Genomic DNA, 15,649 nt, shown 5'->3' on the forward strand with positions numbered 1-15,649 from the left:
AATAAACTTGTGTTTTTGGGTGTTTCTATACCTCTACAGTAGACAGCATTGGTTTTCTGTAGTACTGGTAGTACTACAGAACTACTATAGTACTACTGGTAATACTGTAGTATTGGTGTACTGTACGGCTGCCAGACACCGTCAATATTTCAAGCTATTTGTTAATTTCTGACAATGCAGAGGTGGTCTAATAGGAAAACAAAAGGTTTAAGACTAATACGTGTTGRTGCAAGAAAATGTAAAGATTTGCATTGACAAAACATAAAATGATTTACAATACAAGCTGATTGTCTCCATTTCTGCTGGTTTCATTGTTTTTCTAAATTGTTTAAAAAACAAAAATCAGGACAAAGATTTCTTCAAGTTCCCATTGTTTGTTTCAACATATATATATTTTTTCTTCTTTTTTTACATGATGCTTTTTTGGTGTTTGATTTGATACACTTTCTTTGATAATTTCTTGGAACTACAACAGAATTACACTATCAAGGCTTTGACATGCGCAATACTTGAATTGTTTCTTCACAAGTTAGTTACAGACGACACAACAGATGTTGCTACAGCGAGGTTTTTTTTTTCTCAGATTTGAAGATTGCAGTGACGTCAAACACCCAAATACATTAAACAGAGCAATCATTTGTAAATTATAAAGACCAAATCTTATGTTCTGTCAGAGCCTGCCTGAACAAGAGGCAGCAAACGGCTGCAGCATCAAAACACCTGGCCTCCAAAACCCTTTTTATTCCTCTACTTTAATTCATATTCAGAGGTTATTATAAAAAAAATCATTACCAGTCTATGTGCTCACATAACGGATGCCTGCACTGATTGTCTCGTTGGAATTCATTCCATTTGAGTAAAGTACAGTCAAACTGAAACACTTGTGTGGCTGGGTGTGTAGCTGTTTGTGCCTTTCTGAATGTCGTTCTCTGAATGAAAAACAGTGAATGGGAGTTAAAAAGAGCTCCGAGGGAAATTTGTACAGTTGAATAATGGAAACTGAGGGTCAGCTGCAGAGAGCGTGAGTAAATGAGGTGAACATGATGAAGGGGTAAAACAAACTGAATGAATGAGTGAAGATGAATGGGTGGAGATGAGGGGAATAAAAGCAGTGAAAAGGAATTCATTACGGCAGAGCGAGAAAAGGACAAAGGATAAAAGACGAACACAATGTATCAGAAAGTGAAAAAAAAGAAGAAGTTATTTTGATGATGAGGAAGAAACAAAACAAGCAGACAGCTGGGAGGAAAAGGAGAAAGAAGGAAGAGGCGGAGGTTTGGGATAAAGTAGATAAAGATGTAAATGAAGCGACAATTAACTACGAGACATGATGAAAAAAGAAAGAGAGACACTGAGATGACTGGAAAAGACAATGTTATGAGGTTTCTTATAAACTTTATCCTTCTGGGTAATTTTTTTAATTTTTATTTTTTTATTGTGCACTCTCCTGCTATTTATTACTCAAGGTCGCCATTTCAAAAAGCATCMATTGCTTTATTACTCACTTAACTTGATATTTCCTTTATTTTTTTTATCTCTTCACCTCCTTATCCAAAGAACTGCAAAGCATCTGCTGAAACCAGACTGAAAAGTCACTTCAGACAAACAACAAAAAAGTCTAAAAGCGGAATTATTTTTCAGCTGGTCCAGCAGTCGTGGTGTTTCCTCAGAAGCTGCACTTGAAGGAGAAAAGCCATTATCCTATTTTCATGGGGTTKTTAGGATTTGTCCAAAATCCAGAAGTTTTTATGCTGTTAGTGTTAGAATTTAACACAGTTCCAAATCATACATGGGTTTTAAACCCTGCGGCTTAGCAAATTGTATTATAACTATACTTAAAAATAAATCAGAAAAGGACAGAAAACCTTCAAATGCTGCTGTGTGACAGAATTACAACAAATATATTCAATATCTATGACTCATATGATTTCATAAATACTCACTAATGGGTCAACAACCTTTGAATTATCCTTCAGTTTGTGCTGTTAGAGTGAAATGATAGCAAGACATACAGTACACATAGGCACTTCACAACTAAATTAACATTTCTCTAGCCAAAAAAAAAAAGCTAATGAAGAAAAAAAAAATCACAAAACAGGACAAAACATGTGAACTTACAGTAGGAAGGTTTGCAGCGTCCCACCAGTAGAGGTTTGAAAAAGGAGAACTGGATGTAAGAAGGATTCAGGAGGCGGGGGTGGACCCCCTCAGATGTCCTGCAAGAAAAGAAAAACAACTATTTTACATAAACATTAAGTACGGCAGACCGGGGACAGTAGCAACAAGGGACGGTTGCAACACGTCCTTTTTCTCCAAACAGAAACAAGCTCGAGTGATGACACTCACACTGCAAATGCTCAGGTAGATGCTCCACCTTGCAAAGAAAAAGTAAACAGTTTCAAAAACTGCTCCAGGATTTATTTGAAAAACATTGTTTTTGAGGAACGAAAGTATTTTTTTTTTGCCCAGCTTTATTTTTGTTAAACTGTTGTCACTGTTTTTGTGATCCAGCTCAAACTTATATGGTTTAAATAAGTGATATGTTGACTTTTACCTAATATAGTTAACATGTTTCCAGATCAGCTTATTTAGCTAACACATGAGGTTTTATCATGGCTGACAGGAAGGGGGACATTTGCAACATACAATAAGTCCATATAAAAACAGAGCACATACAGATGATATTAAGATGTTGAAATTAAGTTTATACTTAAAAGGGTATTGGGTATTCATGACAGTTTTATAGTTTAAAACATAAAAGTGATTAAGATGTATTTTCTGCAGTTGTTTTCAACAATGGTTTTAAAATCCCAGTTTCTTTCAGTGTAAATGTTGCATAATGTAGGCGTACTGTGACAATAGGCAAAACAAAAGTTAATTGCCTCACAAATTGTTCTATTATTCTTATCTCAAAAGTCAACTGTATTTTATGTCAATAAGAGTCTTTAACATCTGTATACAAGGTCTACTCATCAAGGCTAATCTATATTCATCATTTGATCAAAAAGAATAAATAACACCATAATTCAAATTCAATTCTAATTCAAAAATACTTTATTGATCYCAGAGGGAAATTAGGTGTTGTTGTAACTCATTTAACTAAAAACTTATTGTAGATGCTGATGGCTGTGGGCAGGAAAGATCTTCTGTAGCGGTCTGTATTACAGCGAAGTTGAAGAAGCCTCCRACTGAAGACACTTTGTCTTTCTATGACAGTCTGATGAAGAGGATGGTCAGGGTTGTCCACAATGTTCTTGATTTTATGTAAAATCCTTCTTTGCACCATCATCTCCAGAGGTTCCACAGTCATCCCCAGAACAGAACCAACCTTCTTTATCAGGTTGTTTAGCCTTTTTAGGTCCCTGGCTCTGATGTTGCTGCCCCAACAGATGATGGCAGAAGAGATGACGCTCTCAACAACAGACTTGTAGAAGATCTGCAGCATCTTGCTGCAGACATTGAAGGATCTCAGCTTCCTTAAGAAGTACAGTCTGCTCTGTCCTTTCTTGTAGACTGCTTCACTGTTGAGTCTCCAGTCCATCTGTTGTCCAGATGAACACCGAGGTATTTATAATCCTCAACCACCTCCACATCTTCTCCCATGATGGAAACAGGGTTTGATCTAGCACTATTTCTCCTGAAATCTACAATCATCTCCTTTGTTTTGTTCACATTCAAGATGAGATGATTGTTCCTACACCATGCCACAAAGCGGTCCACCAGCTCTCTGTACTCAGCTTCCTGTCCATCTCTGATACACCCAACAACTGCAGAGTCATCTGAGTATTTCTGTAGATGACAGCAGTCTGACTTGTGCTGGAAGTCTGAAGTGTACAGTGTGAACAGGAATGGTGAGAGTACAGTTCCCTGTGGTGCTCCTGTGCTGCTGACCACCTGGTTAGACACACAGTCCTKCAGTCTCACAAACTGTGGTCTGTTTGTCAGGTAGTCTTTGATCCAGGCGATTGTTGAGGCCTCCACCTGAGTCTTCTGGAGTTTCAGACAAAGTAACTCAGGCTGAATTGTGTTAAAAGCACTGGAGAAATCAAAGAACATGATCCTCACAGTGCTGCCTGCTTTGTCCAGATGACAGTGGGTTTGTTGAAGCAGGTGTATGATGGCGTCGTCAACTCCAACTCCACGACGATAAGCAAACTGCAGGGGGTCCTGATGTCATGGGGGTCCTTGTTTGCTTACTGTTCCTAACCCTAATACCATTATAACTTAGTTTTTATAAATTTAGCAATAATATAAATATAGAAATAATAAAACTTTTTTTACAGTGAAATATATTGTATTAATAATATGTTGTAACCACCCCCAAACAAGGTTGCAACTGTCCCCAGTGCTGGGGTCAGTTGCAACATCTGACTTTTCATTTTCAAATGCAAATTGTGAAGAACGTACATGCTTTAATAATCTATAAATGGTTTGTACAATTAACAGACAGATATAAGTTTATTGTATTAAAATTTGGTTTGTCTAATTCAAACCATCTCTGAGTAACAGAGTCAAATGCAAAACGTGTTGCAACTGTCCCCGGTCTCCCCTAATATTTGTTGGCTTAAAAAATGGAAMATTTAAATAAATCAAGTATAAAGTACAGATGATCAAATCAAAAATAAAGATAACTTGGACCCAAACGCTAAATAAATTCAATGTTTTCCATTATTTGATCCTTTTACATCTGAAGAATTTAAATGTTGGTCTTTATGCAGAAAWGTCTACATCACTGACATCCAGGAACATTCCCAGTGCAGTCTTAGAGGTGTTTTTACATCCCCGCCCAGCAGAGATCTCAAAATTCACATGAATAACAAATATTCCAAATTATTCACAACGAAAAAAATTGTCTGGAATTCATACAAAAAGTAAATGTTTATTTTCCACTTTGTTTAAGAAACAAATTTCAATGGGAATTAATTTATTAACAGCAGCGTGCACCAAGCCCCACATGTTCCATAAAGGAATGCTCCATCTCCTGCTGCTGCGGAGCAGGAGCCTTCACGTTCTGGAACTAATTGGATTTCTCCACTCCGAGGATTGGAAATCGAGCCTCTGGAGAATTGAAATCTCATCTTGTGGCAGAACTCCAGATCGAAGAAAAAAGAATAATAAAAAAATTAATCTAATCAGCTGATGTTTGGCCTGAAGCCAATCTCTGAGATCCCATTCATGAAAAAGCATCTTAGCCACAAAATGATCAACATGGGTGTTAGATTAGCATGCAGAGGAGGAGTAGGAATTAATGACCAAGATGTTCTCCTCCTTCACTGGATCTTCAGAAGATATCTGGAGTTTGTTTTTTTGCAGAGATGAGAAAAATCATTCAGATTTAACAGCTGTGTGATTCCCTCAACCGCCCTGGAATAAAACCCATCTCTTAATGGAAGCACACCAGCTTGTTGCACAACCCTTCCAGCGAGGTAATGGGAGCGATTACAACAAGCGGACACCAATTAGAAGTGACCTTAGCAAGGTTAAACAGTGGAGGATCATGGGAAAATGTAGAGTAGGAGGTGGATGTGTGACATGTATATAGATGTATGGTCAACACTGAAGATGAATAAGTCTACAAGCTCTTGGTTTTCAGTGATTAATTATATATATATATATATATATACATACACATACATACACACACACACACACACACATATATAAACTACTGAGATGAGATATGTGCATGTGTAACAACAGGAAGTGATGGCATGTAAGCCTAGCATGCTACAAAAGTTAACAACACAGATAGACTGCAGCAAAGCATCGGATGTTTCAAAGACCAGGGAACTTTGATGTCACTTCCTGTTTCACTTTGGATGTGCCAAATTCAACAAAAGAACTAGACACTGCATACATCATACATGACCCCCGCACATATGCAAAGCACCAATGCACCAGAACTCAGCAGTCACCAGAATGGATTTATTGTTTTGGGTGGGGGGGTCAAGAGGGGTGGGGGGTGCTCATTGGTGGGCCTGATGGATTTGTCTTCAAAGCTTAATAACAAAAAAAATTCTGAAGCTCCTATGTTGAATAGTTTATAAGTTAAGCATTTTTGTATGTCCAAGGACACCCCCCATTTCAGATGGAGCCCCCTCCTCAAATATGGGGTCTATRGTAAGAATGTTGACAGGCACAGTGTAATTTGGACACATCTACATTCCTACCAAATTCCATGCTGCTTGTCACGTTTAAACAGGTCAATTGTTGCGTACGGGAATCGTAAATAAGGCCAGYTGATTGGTAATTGGTAAAATTCCATCTTGTGAAAGTACGATGGATTAGCGGTTAGTACTGTTGCCACTCAGCAACAATGGTTTGATCTCTGGTTAGGGCCTGGGGTCTTTCTGTGTGGAATTTGCATGTTCTCTTTGTGTTGGGTTTTCACAGAGGACTCGGTTTTTCATCCAAAGAGGTGCCTGGAAAACCTCCAAAAGATCCACCTCAGCAGAGGTACTCTAAGCTCCCTCTGGATGATGAAGCTCCTTAACTTACCCCTGAAGCTGAGGCCAGCCTACAGAGGGAGCTCATTTCAGTCACTTGTATCCAGGATTTATATATTTATTTATTTATTTATTTTCTGTTCATAATTCATACCTCATCACCATAGGTGAGTGTTGAACTGTAAATAGACCAATCCAGACTGCACATCCCCTAAAAACGGCAGCTGAATGTCTACAATTATCATCCAGGCTTGCTTTGAGAAGCCCCTTTCATTGTGACGGGGATTACAAGGGAAATAGTAATGATCACACAGTGGGCATTKTTAACCATTTTGTACTTGGAAACAAAGACAGCGAGTGGTTCCAAGAGGACTCCAGCGGATCAGTTTTTGTGAGAAAGTCCCAACGTTTTGCGATGGCAGACATTGGCAAGGATTCAAAAGTTAAACTTCTAATAAATCCACCTGCTGTTCCTTCAGCTGCTCGAGAGTTGGTTTAGTAGCTGATCCACATTGTTATATAAAAGCACCAACACGCCATTAAAACAAGCCAATTTTCATTTAATTTAAAAAAGCCTGAACCTGTGTGAGAGCTTTAAAAGATGAACTAGATGCTTCATAGTCATCAGCTGATAAATCTATTTGTATAAAACCTTTAATTAATTATGAAGAAATAATTTGATCAGAAAATACCACTCAGGACAAGCAAATTGTTTGTATTGGCAGCAAATTCAAACCTATATATTACATTAACAATTCAAACACTTTGATTTAATCTTTTCTTTATCACTCAAAATCCCTGCAGTTTGGCTTATATAAAAACTATATTTATTTCTTAAACTCCAACAGATCTAAAAAGTTTGTTTTCTTCTGTGTTTTTTCCATATGATCAAGGGTTGWTCATACATTTGACAAGTTAGCAGCAACTTAAAAAGGAGCTGCAGAAAATAAATAGGTGGAAAGATTTCTAATAAACCTTATTTATACCACAGTAAAGCAAAACAACTATTTCTGCTCTCTTAATAGTCACAAAAACAACCAACCTTTTTTTTTTTCCATATGAGCATTAGCAACACCTTCATAAYAGTGCACAGCCATTAGCTGAGTATTAATGCTTGGCGACATGTGGGATTCTCACTTTGGAGAAGAAAATGCCAAACACATTTCCTGCCGTCCCAATTACAAAATTTTATGAGTTTTCTTTGGATTGTATGAATGGAAATTGGACATTTTACGCTTTTATGGGMCAAAGAGAGCTCTAAAAATACCACCTGATGTGTGGCGAACTAAGAAAAGAGAAACAAATCGATTAATCAGAGCAGCTTTAAAGCAATAAGCAGTGGCAGCCGTGCAGGTTTGTCAGTTGTTAAAGGAGACCCTCTGATTGRCCGGGGTCAGAAGTTTCTATAGTGTCATTTTGATGCTTCATGTTTATATTGCTGTTTCAGTCAGAAACCATATTAAACCTCTCAACAACACATCTGAGCTTTATCGCTTATGTCACACACACACACAAGCCAATGGGCAGAGTCTGATTTACATCTGTTTGTCCCGCTCTAATCCCACATGTGATCTTTTTCCAAGGTTAATCCTCTGTGACTATCTGCAGCTATCACTCCGCTGCTGTGGATTTACTTTCATCACCACACTGACATTTGCTTAACTTCTTTATCCATCTTTGTCCTCTCCTGCAGTTTAACCCCCCACYTTCCATCCTTTTACATTTTACAGCCATTCATTTATTCATTTTGTTTGTCTCGCTCCCTCGCTCTCCCGGTTTTACGACTTTATGCAATCTCTGCAGATCACAACAGCCTAAAAGCTTTATTGGCAGCTGCGCCCAGTTTGTGCTGCCACAGCATTCAGAACAACACAGCAAGTGACAAATAAGAATTACCAAACGGTGTCGCAGCCSTTTTAATAAAAAGACTTCAGGGGTCCTTAATGGTGTTCGGGCTCTGCAGGAGCGCTGCTGGGATTTACGGACCCTGTAATGGCTCTTAAAACCGTCTGCAGACTTTCCTGCTCATTCATCATCGTCCTGCTTTAACAAAACATTTTGTAGTTTAYAAAAAGAGGATGTTTAGAAAGATGAAGCAAGGCTATCTTTTGATGCTCCGCTGCATAAACACTTGTCTTGACAAGTGGGGATGTTGGAGAGAGAGGACTTTTTTTTTTGTTTTGTTTGATTTAGTCTTTTCATAAAAACAAAAACACAACCGTTTTTAACTTTTTTTGTGGAACAACTAGATGAAAAGCAAAGTAAAATTGAACAAAAATATTAAAGATATATAAATGGGAATGAGTGACATGAAATAAGGTAGCAGAGCTCACAGTGGGGAGAGGGTAAGTAGTGTAGGAASAGTTTCACAGGTTGTAGTTCTGATGATAATAAAAATCCCAAAATTGAGTTTCAGGAATTTTGAGAACTGATTCTTGGACAAGATAAGTCTCCTGCAACTCAGTGTTTTACATGACTGCAAATGTTCTGTTCCAACACGTCATTAAACACTTGATAAAAACAGTTTAATGYAGATTAATATTAAATCCCTGCAATTCATTAAACTCTAAATGTTTTTTTCTTTGAAGTATTTTTGGAATAGGTATTCTGCAGTTGTGATCATTTTATACATTTTAGTTTTGGTTTTGTGGTGTCACTGAACACTTTAGTTTATTTTTATTTTTCTGTTAAAAGTTGCCCTTATTATTTAAGATTGCTTTTTATGTCTTCAGGGTTTCTTTTTTAATCTATTATTTTCCTGCTTTGTGTCTTAAGGTCACACATCATGCAGAAACACTTTCTGAAAGATGGCTGATGCCTCTAAGCCTGGTCCCGATGCTTCGGTTCAATTATCCAGCCATGATTTAAAGGTCAGCATTTCTCTGTTGTGAGGTGTCCAACACAACTGCCCTAATGACACCCCCAACCCCCGTCTCTCGTTGCTATGGTGAAATAAAAATGGAAAGTCCATGAGCTGAAACCTTGTTAGATCGAGAATCATTAAATGGGCTCTTCTTCTTCACCTCCTTTCTTTAAACAACAGACTCTGTCACTCTCACTATTTTCTTGTCCACATAATTCTCACTCCAGTCTATCACTCATCTTCAATATTTTTGTAATTTTGTTTCCCATTTTGTGTTTGGGATAAATTTTGTGCCAGCAGGAATTGAATTTGAATTTCTGAATTTAAAACGGAATACATTGGTTTGAAAATTAATTTTACTAAATTGAAACTTAATTTAATGATTTGAAACTGAATTTAAAGTTTAGAATTTGATTTAATTTGCTTTGAAACTGTATTTTGGTACATTAAAAGTTAAGTTTGTCTACTTTCATTTTCAGTTCCATTATTCAATTTCAGTTCTAAAATTCAGATTTTTGTGCCACACATCCGGGTCCTTGAGAAAGCCGGCCAGAGTAATCAAACAGATCGACAGATTGAAGTCTCACTAAAAGAAGAACAAACTCACTGTATATTTGTTGCTGCTCGATTTTCTTTAAAAATAGTCAGTATGGGGATTTTGAAGAAATTTATTAGTCAGGTTAGTGATTGATTTTACAAGCACTACACCATTTTCTTAGTTTTCCTTTTTAAGTATTGACTGTTATAATCCATTGTTTAACTATTGTTATGTCTTGATTGAAATAGTTTAGATACATGTCCGAAACATTTTTTCAACACATAAGAAACGTTTATAAAACATAAGGTGAGTAATTGCTGTTCAGAGTGCCTGCGATTCAGCCGTAGGCCAGTAGGGGGCGGGCTAGGCATTGAAGAAATGTGTATAAATGCTGGAACTTCCGGTTTTCTTGTCAGYGTTGGTTTCCGGCTTGCTTGAAAAGCATTAAACCACCGTTCATATTCCAGTCACTGGTGTTTGTATGGTCCTCATTCCTTTACATTTCAATTTATTTAACATTTGTGTGTTTTTGTCTCGACTACAGTTAATGAACACTAAATTTTCTTACAAGTAGATGGTCTGAAAACTTGCTAAATATAGTGAATAATTTGCTAAATAGACAACGCTGTGTCCCGCACTCTACCAGCTCAGTGAAAAAGGTTTTTCATTGTACATTTCTTATTTTATTGTGCTTATGAATATGTTCTAAACGCATACACAATTTTTTTTGTACATGCGAGGACAACACAAGCTCCAATCTACCTGAAACGTCTTTAAAAATAATAACACATCTCAGTTCAGATCAGAAGGCGCCGACTTTCTTCTACTCGCATCATCAAATCAGTACATCCCAATCATCATCAGGCTGTTGGTAAGTGCTTCAGGTACTTTCACATCTCCATTGTTCGGCTTCATAAAAGAAACCTCTTTTATTGCTGCATTTCTTTTCATAGTGTCTTGATTTTCTCTGATTCCTGTCCTCCTGTTATTCTGAAGTTAAAAAAAGAGCTTCAACAGCGTCTTGATTTCTCACCATTGCAGCGCTGACATTGGCCCATTAGGCAAAAAAAAGTGTCTTTTTAGAAAGCAGGTGTATGATGGCGACATAAAAAGGATAAGTTCAGGCATAAAGAAGTAAAGGAGAAAACTACTTTAAATGTGTATATTTTAAAACAGACACATGTTGCTATAATAACCAGTTGCACCCGTCTGACCATCAAACCAACAGTATGTGGAGAAATGTGTTGGTCCCTTTACAGTTCAATGAAGCCATGTTTTATTTCTTGTGAAAAGCAATTATTTAATGGATACGTAATGGTAAACTAGTAAAAACAGGGTTGTTGGGACCCTTAGTTGTATTATAGTCTTGTTTCAAACTAAATGTTTGACTTTAATTAGTATCACAGGTATCTTCAAGCTTTTCATTGGCCTTTCAGGCTATTTAAAGAGAACAAACAGCCACTGAGTAGTTTGTTGTTTTCACTGCGCAGAACACAGAGAAAACAAAGACAGGAGCTGTCAGAGAAGCTCCAAAAGAAGATTAAAGATACTGTATCTACGTTCAACATAAAGGCTACAAAACCATCTCCAGTCAACTTCATGTCCCTCTGACCACAGCTGCCAATATTATTAAAAATATAAGGCTTATGGGACTGTAGCCAACCTCCCAGGACATGAACACAAGAGGAAATACAACCCTAGGTTGATCAGACAGATAGTGCAGATGGTTAAAAAAATGAGCSAAGGAAACTGTCCAAAACAATTAAAGCTGAACTCCAAGGTCCCATTTTGAATCATGATGTATTCAACACCCAGGAGGGGCCTACTATTGGCAGAAAAACACACACACAAAAAAAAAAAAAAAAAAAAAAAACCGAGAGGAATTTGCCAAAGTGCAAAGACAAGTACCCAAAAATATTTCTGGGACTGAGACAAAACAAGTTTGGTTAGTAAATTTTACTGGATGGAGCTTTATAGAATATGAAGACGGTTGCTTAAAACAGACTGAAAGGAACTTGGGTTGTTAAAGCTCAACAACTAGAAAACCAGTCTCTGGCTGCATTTCCTTTGCAAATGTGCACAAAATATTGTCAATGTCCTGTTAATGTCGAAAAACACAGTTTCGCAACTGCAGTGTTTCCATTAAGTAAGAAATGCTATTAAATTCACGCGTGAATACACTTGTTCTCGCGATAAGTCACTACAAACATGGCGGCAATGGATGTAAACACATAGCATGTTGCTACTGCGACACTAGCGCTTATCATTAGAGGAGACGTCGGCGTCTTTTATCGAGGCTTTCCAGYGACAAGTCCCTACTTGGGAGCGGCTACGTATGCTGTGTTTTTGGGAAATTGTAGTCAGTGTGTTTACTACTTTATTTTACTACTTCTGTGATATTACTACTACTTCCTGTTATCTTCTTCTTCGTCATTTTTTTCGCCAGTAGAAACAGCTGGTTGTTGATCACGTGACTCCCGTGATGCGAAAAAAGTGTTTCCATTGCAGTTTTGCAAAAAACACCAATTTCGATATGGCCGAAATACCATCTTATCCTAGTGCAAAAATATTTTGTCGAAAAACTTATTTTTTTTAAATTGATATGTTTCCATTGAGCCAATTTATTTTCGAAATTCTAATTTGTGCATTTTCATGGTCAATGGAAACACAGCTACTCTTCAGATCGCCAACAGGACAGGGACCTTGTCACCTGTTGAAAGCAAAACCAAATGTAAACATGCAATAACTATTAGTGCTGGGTGGTAAACTGGTTTGTATAAGTTATGATATGAATTTTCTGAATATCGACATACCAGTTTAAATAGCCTGTACACATTTGAATCGTAATATCATGCTTGTCAGTGAAATGTTTCATGGGAGACACAAGACCGCTATGTGCATTAGCAAGCTAACAATAGTGTTGGAACAAATTCCATAAGCGGCCACAGGTGTTGATTCCGCTGCTTACATTGACTGATGTTTAAAAAAAAACTCAGTTTTTGCCATTACTGAACGTAGTATACACCTCTTGCATGGATCGATTTCATGTGCAACATAAATTTGCCTGATGTATGAGACRTTTATGTACTTCTGTTGTGAAAAGCCTGGTGGACTTTAGGGGGACATAATTATGTACTTGGGTTAGGTTGACCGATGCACGGAGGCTGAGTCRTTCTGTTAAGCTTAAATAACATAAAATGATAGACCTGATAATGATCTTTGCTCAAACCTCCTCCTTCACAACCTTTACCAGAATGCGTGACGACTGTCTACAACCAGGCAGAGAAGAAAAGACATGTAGATGAGGGAAACAGCGACACAAAGAGAATTACAGAAAAAATAAGTCAATAAGTAGTTTCTGTGTTGTAGAAAGAGTAATTTCAGCTTACCAWAGTTTGCTAATCAATAAGCAGCTTTTGTACATTTTATCATCAGCTGGGCTGTGATGAAAAGAAAAATGCAGTCAAATATACTGTACTGTATACTGTATATGGAGAGAAAATAGACTCATAGTTTGTGGGTGCATAATAAAATTTGTGGGTGCGTGATAGTTTGTGTGTGCATAATACAGTTTGTCTGTGCGTAATACAGTTTGTGTGTGTGCAAAACATGATTTGTAACCTGTAAAAACATTTTGTGCGTAACTTCAAGTATTTGCAAGTGTGTGTTCAAATGTACACAAAACTATTAATAAGTTACGAATACAAAATGAAAGTACACACGCACAATTATAATTTACACAAACATTAAAATTTCACATACAACTTTCTTACCTTCAACCGCACAAATAATTACACATTCAAACTAGCTTCTATGCACACAAGTCTTTAAATGCGCACAGACAAAACTACATTTACCTGAAGTTATGCACAAAATATTTTTACAGGTTACAAATCATGTTTTACGCACACACAAACTGTATTACACACCCACAAACTGTATTACGCACCCACAAACTTTATCACGCACCCACAAATTTTATTACGCACCCACAAATTTTATTACGCACCCACAAACTATACGAGTCTATTTTCTCTCCATAAAAACAAGGGTAGCGGTATAATTGTTGAAAATATGTGAAAATAAAAACAAAAACTTGAGTCATACCACCCAGCACTAATAACTATATCCTCTAACTCTTGCTAAACTCTTTTTGGCATTTAAAGCAGACCAATGCAAAAACTGAAATCCACATAAAGTCTGAAAATGTTGATTTAAAGTCGACAATTCTGAATAACAAAAACAATCCTTGCGTACAAAAGTAACAGTAGAGATCCACCACAATGTGGACACTTTTTAAGAGAAATTATATGTTTAACTTCTAAAGCGATGGCAGCTATTCCTCCGCCATCTATGAAACAATAGTACGTGCTGCCTTGTTTGCTCATAAAACCTGTCTGTTTTTGTTTTTTATAATAAACGCTAAGCATTAGACCATCAGAGGAGTTGCAGCAGAGTTTGAATTACAGTAAGAAAAGTTTTAGAGAGAAACAAGCAGCGAGTCAGGGATCGCAAGTAAAGGTGAAGCCAAAAACATGATCGGTTTAATTGGCATCTTTTAGTGGAGCCTGGATGTGAAAGGTCTGAAGGGAAAAATATAATAATAAAAACACCGGAGGAGGCTGAAATAGGACCAGGCCAGCTCAGCGCCCTGTAAGGACGTGGGGGTCGAGGTYAAAGGTTTCAGCTGATTCCCAACAGAGAAGCTCAGTCAATTGAGGAGGGGCGAGTGCAAGCAGCCACATGATTGGTGAGCAGATTCAGATTACTGCAGTCTCTCTGGGATAAAGGGTAAAGAGGACGAGACCAACATGGACTCTTCTTAATGTTTACATGCACTTATTAGTGCATGTAAGTACGATTTAATGTTTGTAATTAAACTGTTACAGACAGATGGACAGAGGTTAAAACCACTGGTTCAGGATCTTCAGACTGGGTTAGAAAATGTTAGAGGGAAAAGCTAAAAGGGAGCAAARTGGTACCAAAGAAATTCTAAATGACTAAACTGTGTTGTGGTATTTTTCATTGGACAAGCAGCTACTATACTGTTTTCTAAGAGATTTTGAAGCTTTTTTTGGATAAAATAAAGATAAAGTTTTAAACGAGTTTCTGATTTTTGACATAAATCTAAAAACGAAACCATCAAGTTTAATTCAGAGCTACTAAGTTTTATGAAAAAGCCTGATAACAATACACTATCTATTTTAATATCAAACCAGACTTTATGTTTCAAAAAGCATAGAGTTGAAATTTTAACTACTTTAATCAAATACATCTTTATTTTATAACCCAGTACATCAAAACAGTTTGGAGGGAAACTTCTGCCTTTAGAGTTTATTTCATCCACTTTTTGTCACAGATGGTTGCAGTCAGTAAACTTGAAAATGTCACATCAGGGTTTTGCATTGAACGTAAATATATTTTCATMATTTCCTCGCTCTCTGAAGCAAAAGGCCGTGTTTTATTCACCGACCCGCCTCCTTCGGCGGCGCTCATTGTGATAAATAATAACAGTGACTAAGTGAACAGCTCGGCCTGCAGAGGGGTTTAAATCTCTGCTAAACCCTCTGATTTGATATGTTTCCAGCAGAACGGCGCCGTCGCTGTGGAGCGTCATCGCCATCTGTCGCTCAGACTTCCGTCGCCGGCGAGCAGCGGTCAGCTGACTGATCCATCGCTAAAGGAACTGCACCTGAACACAACAGTCAGTGTATCGTCCTCAATGGAAATCTTTTGCTTTTATCATCAACCAATTTATCAGTTGTCTTTACTCATTTTTCCATATATATATATATATATATA

General features: G+C 37.3%; 1 protein-coding gene across 1 annotated transcript in view; it reads right to left on the reverse strand.

Moving 5' to 3' along the window:
• Positions 1–15,649, reverse strand: part of LOC106530806 (semaphorin-6D) — a gene marked incomplete at both ends in the record, with an annotated part of 126,542 nt that overhangs the window by 28,924 nt on the left and 81,969 nt on the right. Inside the window, 1 exon segment of the mRNA XM_014026514.1 lies at positions 2,119–2,216.

This window comes from Austrofundulus limnaeus, unplaced genomic scaffold (genome assembly GCF_001266775.1).
Source record: "Austrofundulus limnaeus strain Quisiro unplaced genomic scaffold, Austrofundulus_limnaeus-1.0 Scaffold561, whole genome shotgun sequence".
Classification (NCBI taxonomy): Eukaryota; Metazoa; Chordata; class Actinopteri; order Cyprinodontiformes; family Rivulidae; genus Austrofundulus; species Austrofundulus limnaeus.